The following is a 10,004-nucleotide window of genomic DNA, read 5'->3' on the forward strand; positions in this document are numbered from 1 at the left end:
AAAGAATTCCCTTGTTTTGTTTTATTTATTCACCTTGAAGCATGGGGGTATGACAAACTTTGTATAACCATAACTTTAAGTGGTACCCGTAATCGGCTAAACGGTTGCGTGGTAAACATAACCGGCTAAACAGTTATACTTCCAAATTGTGTTTTTAAATTATTTTAAATGCTTAGTTGGGTGAAGAATCCATGGAAATCCACGGGCACTCCAACTATCCATTTCTTAAACCATTTTCGATTTAATTTTTGGTTGGAACGTATCGTCCGGGGTGGTTCCCGAGATGCACTAACTACTCATATTTGATTCGTTGATTTGATATTTAGTTGGGTTGGTTAAGTGCAATGTAACTCTCATGGTCCGAACAACTCCATTGATTCGATAATTCGTTAATTAGTTAGGTTAGTTAAATGCCATGTACACGCTCATGGGCTGAACAACTCAATTGTTTATTTCTCGTTATTTCAATTGGGCCAATAAATTGCCATGGAACGCTCATGGGAGGCCAATTCACAAACTTTTATGTTGCTTTATTTACTTGGGTCATTCAAATTGTTGTGGAAAGCTCATGGGAGGTCAACTCGTTTAAAAGTTTTTTATTATTTTATTTGGAAATTTTGAGAAACATTGTTTATTAAATTAAATACCTCAAACTTATACACATTATTTTAAATTCCGACTCGTCATCGAGTCATCACTTGCACAATTCTATTACACTTCTCTATTATTCCACATCAACTCATTTCCACAACTTACCCATAATCTTATAAAGTTTCATCTTTGGTCCTCATAGAACGTCTCTCCTAAGAGTCAATTCTCGTAATCAACGTAGTTCGCCTGCTTCTCGTGATTGTTGTTCGACTACTAGAATCGATAAGGAGTTTGCTGCTGTATTTCGTTAACCAAACGACCGCCAATCTCGACAAAACTAAAACACACCGAACAAGAAATCTTATACTAACTCATATCCGTTAAATATTATTTAAATAATCTCTTCTCATTTATTTCCATATTACCAAACTATAAATTACTAAGTGTATTTAAATCCTTACCCTCAACTTTAAACTATAAATATTTTATTATCTCTTGTTTTTTGTAAGGCCCCGAACCCGGTAGCCCTACTTTAGCGTCGGATTTACTCATAAACACAGTCCTTCAAATCAGAGTTTATTAAAACTTTTCGCGGAATATAAAACATCAATCATTTGTTACAAAACATTAAATCTTTTCTTTGATACCATAACACAAAACTTTATATTTAAAACATCTTTACTTCTTTCTTCAGATGCCAGCCGTTCAATCCATGCCGTGTGTCATCCTCATGCTAACTCTATAATCAGCTCACCTGCGTGCATACTAAAAGTCAGCTACGCTGAGTGAGTTCTAGTTAATCAAGCAACTTATCATACAACCACTTCATACAATATATATACGTATCCGAAGACACATAGTCCACTGTCTAACATGCCACTGTTTAACCACTTAATTACCCCTACAGCTTAGCCACTTAATTACAAAGGCACGTATAGGCTTTCCCTATCACGCACTCACACTATGCCACTTAATAACGAAGGCACGTATAGGCTTTCCCTATCACGCACTCACACTATGCCACTTAATAACGAAGGCACGTATAGGCTTTCCCTACCACGCACTCACGCTATGCCACTTAATAACGAAGGCACGTATAGGCTTTCCCTACCACGCACTCACGCTATGCCACTTAATAACGAAGGCACGTATAGGCTTTCCCTATAACGCACTCACGCTATGCCACTAACACCCTTACTAGACTCCTGCTACCTCTAACACACTCTACCTCAACCTGCCTTGGCCACACTCATATTAGTTTAGTATTTACGTAGTGAACAAGTCACATCACAACATTCATACACACTATCAACCACTTGGCAATCACTATCCTTGGCGATACGTGCAATATCCGAAGATCGTTCACGTACCGACAAGCATTATAAATATATACCTCATATAACATCTATAGCATACACTTACCACTTAAAGTAAGTGTATTCACACTTCACATCGAGTATGCACACAGCCCCGAAAACGTAACACATAAATGGGGCTAGAGACTCACCTGAACTCTGCTTCTTTTTCTGATAGCTGTAAATCCCTTCCTTAACTGAGCTCGGTTGACTGTACAAGTTACACGTATCAATACTCGTCTGATTTAATCTGGTGGCCTGGTATTTACTTTAACTTATCGCTTTTAATTTATTTCCTAAACGAACTTCACTTCTGGCGAAGTTAAACCTTAGGCGAACTTGGCTTCAGGCGAAGTTATCCTTAGGCGAACTTGGCTTCAGGCGAAGTTAAACCTTAGGCGAACTTGGCTTCAGGCGAAGTTAAACCTTAGGCGAACTTGGCTTCAGGCGAAGTTATCCTTAGGCGAAGTTACGCTTGAAGGCGAAGTTACGCTTGAAGGCGAAGTTCATCAGGCGAACTTAATCTTGCAGGCGAAGTTATCGCGCTGCAGATCTGTTTGCCCATAAATCCTTCGTTTCTTAGCCAATTAACTCGATTTTGGTACCCACGGAATCGTATGATCGGCGCCTTCAAATCCCAACCATCAAATCGGCCTAAAATCAACGTTTTAGGGGTCCGATTTGGGCAGTTTGGGTTTCGGGTCCGGTTAACCCATCCAATACTAACCATTTACAGTAATATAAGCTTTGTTGGATTTGTTCTTACCTTACCAACTCAGATCTACCAACAAAATCTCGGGTCTCGGCTCTGAATCTTGATCGGTTAGAATGTGTGTGTATGTGTGTTAGGAGTTTTAGGGTGTAGGGTGAGAATGAAGATATTTTGGGTTTAGGGGATATTTATATCCTTTAAATCCCATTCTCATTTAACCCATCTCAATTAATCCAAATCCATAACCAACGTCCATTACCCGACACTAGCCCGACCCATACCAACTCCTATTCTTTTATTTATTTCCTGCTAACCCGAGTAAACTTTCCCTCTATTATTAAATAATATAATTAATATTATCTTGAAATTTCGGGATGTTACAAGTCTTCCCTCCTTAAAGAGGTTTCGTCCCCGAAACCTAACTTATTCCCTATAAAAGGAAAACTTCTTATATTTACACGCTTTATTGAATCGCCTTCGCTTTCTGAGTTATCCCTCTTACTCCTGACTTGTAGTCATCGAGCGGTGATCATGTGTTTTAGCCATTACGGCAGCTTGTCCATGATGCCCTCGATGTACCAAGTCTCGTATCGCCTTCCCGAGGAACCTCGTTTTATATAATAACGCTAACTCCTAAGGCGACGCTTTACCATCACACAACTATTTATTATAACCAACATGCATTCAAGTTAAATTCATAGATCGTTCATACCAAAGCACAAGAAGTCACAAGTACCTCATAACATAAAAGGAAATCATTCAAGCTTGCTAAACAAACATAGGTTCAAATGTAACATAAAACACTCTTTAACTACTAAACATAAAACAACTGTGACATGCCACTTACTTTCCTGCTACCTCCTTAGCAGTTAATAGACCATCCTTTCACGCGTTTCCTCTTCCTTCCATCACTGTTACGGCTTCTCCACACTCCCTAGCTATGTGACCTGACTTACCACACCTGTAACACTTCTGGTCCTCGGTGCATTCACGGGAGAGGTGCCCCTTTCTCCCACATCGGTAGCACTGGTTTGGACCAGCCTTGCATTCCCCCAAGCGCATCTTTCCACACACCTTACATGCTCCATTCCCTGCCATCTTCTGTGTCCTTCTTCCTGCATGCTCCACGATATCCCCAGCTCTTTTAGTTCCTTTCCCTTTTTCCTCATCTTCCACTCCCACATCATCCGCCGCCAGATCATCATAGACCATCTCCGCCAACTCGACCGCAGACTCAAAGGTGGCAGGTTTGCTTGTCCTGACTAACATGCGGACTCTCTGTGGTAATCCCCTCACGTAACACTTGATTCTCTTAGCCTCAGTGTTCACCATGTCAGGTACCAACCTAGACATGCGGTTGAATTCAGTAGTATACTCACGATGTGTCAAAGTCCCAGCTTTCAAGTTTAGGAACTTCATCTCCGCCCTTTCAACCTCGGCGTCAGCACAGAACTTCTTCATCACCATGTCCTTTAGGTCATTCCATCCCATTGCCTTGATCTCTTCACGGGTCTTCCTCTGCTCCACACTCTCCCACCAATACATAGCCTCATCTTCAAATGATTGGGTGGCATAACCGACAGCTTGATCGGGACGGCACTCGCTAATGCGGATAACCTTGTCCATAGCGGTTATCCATTGGAGAGTAGCAATTGCGTCTCCCAACCCGGTCAGCTTTGGCGGGTCGCATCCTTTGAAGGACTTATAGCTGCACCCACCTTGTCCTCCTCTCCTATCATCGACTTTCACAGACTTATCCCCACTCGAGGCCCCTCTTTCACCTTCCCCATCCTTCCTACCATCACCACCCGCCCCTTCAGCAGTTCGTTCACGGCTTCCAGCAGATCCTTCGGGATTCAGGTTCTTCACAGCAGCAACTACAGCCTGAACAATGGCTGCTTGAACTGCAGGGCTAAGTTGAACTTCCTCGTTGTTGTTCTGGTCTCCTCCAGCTGCGCTTCCTTCATCTTCGGTGTGGGAAGCTTCTTCTATCGAGGGTTGCCGGACAAGACGAGGCCTGCCACGACGTCCAGCGCGACCCCCAGTTCCCACAAATTCTCCAGCTCCAGCCATCAGTATTCTTAAAGGGACAACACAAACATCATCACTCAAGGAACTATTTAGTACAAGGATAGCAAGGCTAACAGGTAATAACAGTGGCCAGCTGTGACTAGCTGATCACGTTGCTTTCCGTGTCCTATTCGCTTCCCTTTATGAGTCTATTTGTGCTGGTTCTACTTAAGCAGTTAGTCAAATCAAACAATCAATTACTTCAATCCTTATCGTTCACATATCTTTTCTTTCTCATTAACATATATCAATTAATCATACACTTTACCTTTACTGATTTTTGCTTGAGCGACACATGGCATTCTTGAACTGGCATCTTCTTTCTTTTCTTACTTAAATCCCATTCTCTGTTCGAGTCTAAGCATGTAGGATGCTTAAATCTCTCGAACTTATGCTCTGATACCAACTTGTAAGGCCCCGAACCCGGTAGCCCTACTTTAGCGTCGGATTTACTCATAAACACAGTCCTTCAAATCAGAGTTTATTAAAACTTTTCGCGGAATATAAAACATCAATCATTTGTTACAAAACATTAAATCTTTTCTTTGATACCATAACACAAAACTTTATATTTAAAACATCTTTACTTCTTTCTTCAGATGCCAGCCGTTCAATCCATGCCGTGTGTCATCCTCATGCTAACTCTATAATCAGCTCACCTGCGTGCATACTAAAAGTCAGCTACGCTGAGTGAGTTCTAGTTAATCAAGCAACTTATCATACAACCACTTCATACAATATATATACGTATCCGAAGACACATAGTCCACTGTCTAACATGCCACTGTTTAACCACTTAATTACCCCTACAGCTTAGCCACTTAATTACAAAGGCACGTATAGGCTTTCCCTATCACGCACTCACACTATGCCACTTAATAACGAAGGCACGTATAGGCTTTCCCTATCACGCACTCACACTATGCCACTTAATAACGAAGGCACGTATAGGCTTTCCCTACCACGCACTCACGCTATGCCACTTAATAACGAAGGCACGTATAGGCTTTCCCTACCACGCACTCACGCTATGCCACTTAATAACGAAGGCACGTATAGGCTTTCCCTATCACGCACTCACGCTATGCCACTAACACCCTTACTAGACTCCTGCTACCTCTAACACACTCTACCTCAACCTGCCTTGGCCACACTCATATTAGTTTAGTATTTACGTAGTGAACAAGTCACATCACAACATTCATACACACTATCAACCACTTGGCAATCACTATCCTTGGCGATACGTGCAATATCCGAAGATCGTTCACGTACCGACAAGCATTATAAATATATACCTCATATAACATCTATAGCATACACTTACCACTTAAAGTAAGTGTATTCACACTTCACATCGAGTATGCACACAGCCCCGAAAACGTAACACATAAATGGGGCTAGAGACTCACCTGAACTCTGCTTCTTTTTCTGATAGCTGTAAATCCCTTCCTTAACTGAGCTCGGTTGACTGTACAAGTTACACGTATCAATACTCGTCTGATTTAATCTGGTGGCCTGGTATTTACTTTAACTTATCGCTTTTAATTTATTTCCTAAACGAACTTCACTTCTGGCGAAGTTAAACCTTAGGCGAACTTGGCTTCAGGCGAAGTTATCCTTAGGCGAACTTGGCTTCAGGCGAAGTTAAACCTTAGGCGAACTTGGCTTCAGGCGAAGTTAAACCTTAGGCGAACTTGGCTTCAGGCGAAGTTATCCTTAGGCGAAGTTACGCTTGAAGGCGAAGTTACGCTTGAAGGCGAAGTTCATCAGGCGAACTTAATCTTGCAGGCGAAGTTATCGCGCTGCAGATCTGTTTGCCCATAAATCCTTCGTTTCTTAGCCAATTAACTCGATTTTGGTACCCACGGAATCGTATGATCGGCGCCTTCAAATCCCAACCATCAAATCGGCCTAAAATCAACGTTTTAGGGGTCCGATTTGGGCAGTTTGGGTTTCGGGTCCGGTTAACCCATCCAATACTAACCATTTACAGTAATATAAGCTTTGTTGGATTTGTTCTTACCTTACCAACTCAGATCTACCAACAAAATCTCGGGTCTCGGCTCTGAATCTTGATCGGTTAGAATGTGTGTGTATGTGTGTTAGGAGTTTTAGGGTGTAGGGTGAGAATGAAGATATTTTGGGTTTAGGGGATATTTATATCCTTTAAATCCCATTCTCATTTAACCCATCTCAATTAATCCAAATCCATAACCAACGTCCATTACCCGACACTAGCCCGACCCATACCAACTCCTATTCTTTTATTTATTTCCTGCTAACCCGAGTAAACTTTCCCTCTATTATTAAATAATATAATTAATATTATCTTGAAATTTCGGGATGTTACAAGTCTTCCCTCCTTAAAGAGGTTTCGTCCCCGAAACCTAACTTATTCCCTATAAAAGGAAAACTTCTTATATTTACACGCTTTATTGAATCGCCTTCGCTTTCTGAGTTATCCCTCTTACTCCTGACTTGTAGTCATCGAGCGGTGATCATGTGTTTTAGCCATTACGGCAGCTTGTCCATGATGCCCTCGATGTACCAAGTCTCGTATCGCCTTCCCGAGGAACCTCGTTTTATATAATAACGCTAACTCCTAAGGCGACGCTTTACCATCACACAACTATTTATTATAACCAACATGCATTCAAGTTAAATTCATAGATCGTTCATACCAAAGCACAAGAAGTCACAAGTACCTCATAACATAAAAGGAAATCATTCAAGCTTGCTAAACAAACATAGGTTCAAATGTAACATAAAACACTCTTTAACTACTAAACATAAAACAACTGTGACATGCCACTTACTTTCCTGCTACCTCCTTAGCAGTTAATAGACCATCCTTTCACGCGTTTCCTCTTCCTTCCATCACTGTTACGGCTTCTCCACACTCCCTAGCTATGTGACCTGACTTACCACACCTGTAACACTTCTGGTCCTCGGTGCATTCACGGGAGAGGTGCCCCTTTCTCCCACATCGGTAGCACTGGTTTGGACCAGCCTTGCATTCCCCCAAGCGCATCTTTCCACACACCTTACATGCTCCATTCCCTGCCATCTTCTGTGTCCTTCTTCCTGCATGCTCCACGATATCCCCAGCTCTTTTAGTTCCTTTCCCTTTTTCCTCATCTTCCACTCCCACATCATCCGCCGCCAGATCATCATAGACCATCTCCGCCAACTCGACCGCAGACTCAAAGGTGGCAGGTTTGCTTGTCCTGACTAACATGCGGACTCTCTGTGGTAATCCCCTCACGTAACACTTGATTCTCTTAGCCTCAGTGTTCACCATGTCAGGTACCAACCTAGACATGCGGTTGAATTCAGTAGTATACTCACGATGTGTCAAAGTCCCAGCTTTCAAGTTTAGGAACTTCATCTCCGCCCTTTCAACCTCGGCGTCAGCACAGAACTTCTTCATCACCATGTCCTTTAGGTCATTCCATCCCATTGCCTTGATCTCTTCACGGGTCTTCCTCTGCTCCACACTCTCCCACCAATACATAGCCTCATCTTCAAATGATTGGGTGGCATAACCGACAGCTTGATCGGGACGGCACTCGCTAATGCGGATAACCTTGTCCATAGCGGTTATCCATTGGAGAGTAGCAATTGCGTCTCCCAACCCGGTCAGCTTTGGCGGGTCGCATCCTTTGAAGGACTTATAGCTGCACCCACCTTGTCCTCCTCTCCTATCATCGACTTTCACAGACTTATCCCCACTCGAGGCCCCTCTTTCACCTTCCCCATCCTTCCTACCATCACCACCCGCCCCTTCAGCAGTTCGTTCACGGCTTCCAGCAGATCCTTCGGGATTCAGGTTCTTCACAGCAGCAACTACAGCCTGAACAATGGCTGCTTGAACTGCAGGGCTAAGTTGAACTTCCTCGTTGTTGTTCTGGTCTCCTCCAGCTGCGCTTCCTTCATCTTCGGTGTGGGAAGCTTCTTCTATCGAGGGTTGCCGGACAAGACGAGGCCTGCCACGACGTCCAGCGCGACCCCCAGTTCCCACAAATTCTCCAGCTCCAGCCATCAGTATTCTTAAAGGGACAACACAAACATCATCACTCAAGGAACTATTTAGTACAAGGATAGCAAGGCTAACAGGTAATAACAGTGGCCAGCTGTGACTAGCTGATCACGTTGCTTTCCGTGTCCTATTCGCTTCCCTTTATGAGTCTATTTGTGCTGGTTCTACTTAAGCAGTTAGTCAAATCAAACAATCAATTACTTCAATCCTTATCGTTCACATATCTTTTCTTTCTCATTAACATATATCAATTAATCATACACTTTACCTTTACTGATTTTTGCTTGAGCGACACATGGCATTCTTGAACTGGCATCTTCTTTCTTTTCTTACTTAAATCCCATTCTCTGTTCGAGTCTAAGCATGTAGGATGCTTAAATCTCTCGAACTTATGCTCTGATACCAACTTGTAAGGCCCCGAACCCGGTAGCCCTACTTTAGCGTCGGATTTACTCATAAACACAGTCCTTCAAATCAGAGTTTATTAAAACTTTTCGCGGAATATAAAACATCAATCATTTGTTACAAAACATTAAATCTTTTCTTTGATACCATAACACAAAACTTTATATTTAAAACATCTTTACTTCTTTCTTCAGATGCCAGCCGTTCAATCCATGCCGTGTGTCATCCTCATGCTAACTCTATAATCAGCTCACCTGCGTGCATACTAAAAGTCAGCTACGCTGAGTGAGTTCTAGTTAATCAAGCAACTTATCATACAACCACTTCATACAATATATATACGTATCCGAAGACACATAGTCCACTGTCTAACATGCCACTGTTTAACCACTTAATTACCCCTACAGCTTAGCCACTTAATTACAAAGGCACGTATAGGCTTTCCCTATCACGCACTCACACTATGCCACTTAATAACGAAGGCACGTATAGGCTTTCCCTATCACGCACTCACACTATGCCACTTAATAACGAAGGCACGTATAGGCTTTCCCTACCACGCACTCACGCTATGCCACTTAATAACGAAGGCACGTATAGGCTTTCCCTACCACGCACTCACGCTATGCCACTTAATAACGAAGGCACGTATAGGCTTTCCCTATCACGCACTCACGCTATGCCACTAACACCCTTACTAGACTCCTGCTACCTCTAACACACTCTACCTCAACCTGCCTTGGCCACACTCATATTAGTTTAGTATTTACGTAGTTATCCTTAGGCGAAGTTACGCTTGAAGGCGAAGTTACGCTTGAAGGCGAAGTTC

Source organism: Bidens hawaiensis, unplaced genomic scaffold (genome assembly GCF_021521415.1).
Source record: "Bidens hawaiensis isolate Kalapana, Puna unplaced genomic scaffold, B.hawaiensis_p1.1 tig00019804_1, whole genome shotgun sequence".
Classification (NCBI taxonomy): Eukaryota; Viridiplantae; Streptophyta; class Magnoliopsida; order Asterales; family Asteraceae; genus Bidens; species Bidens hawaiensis.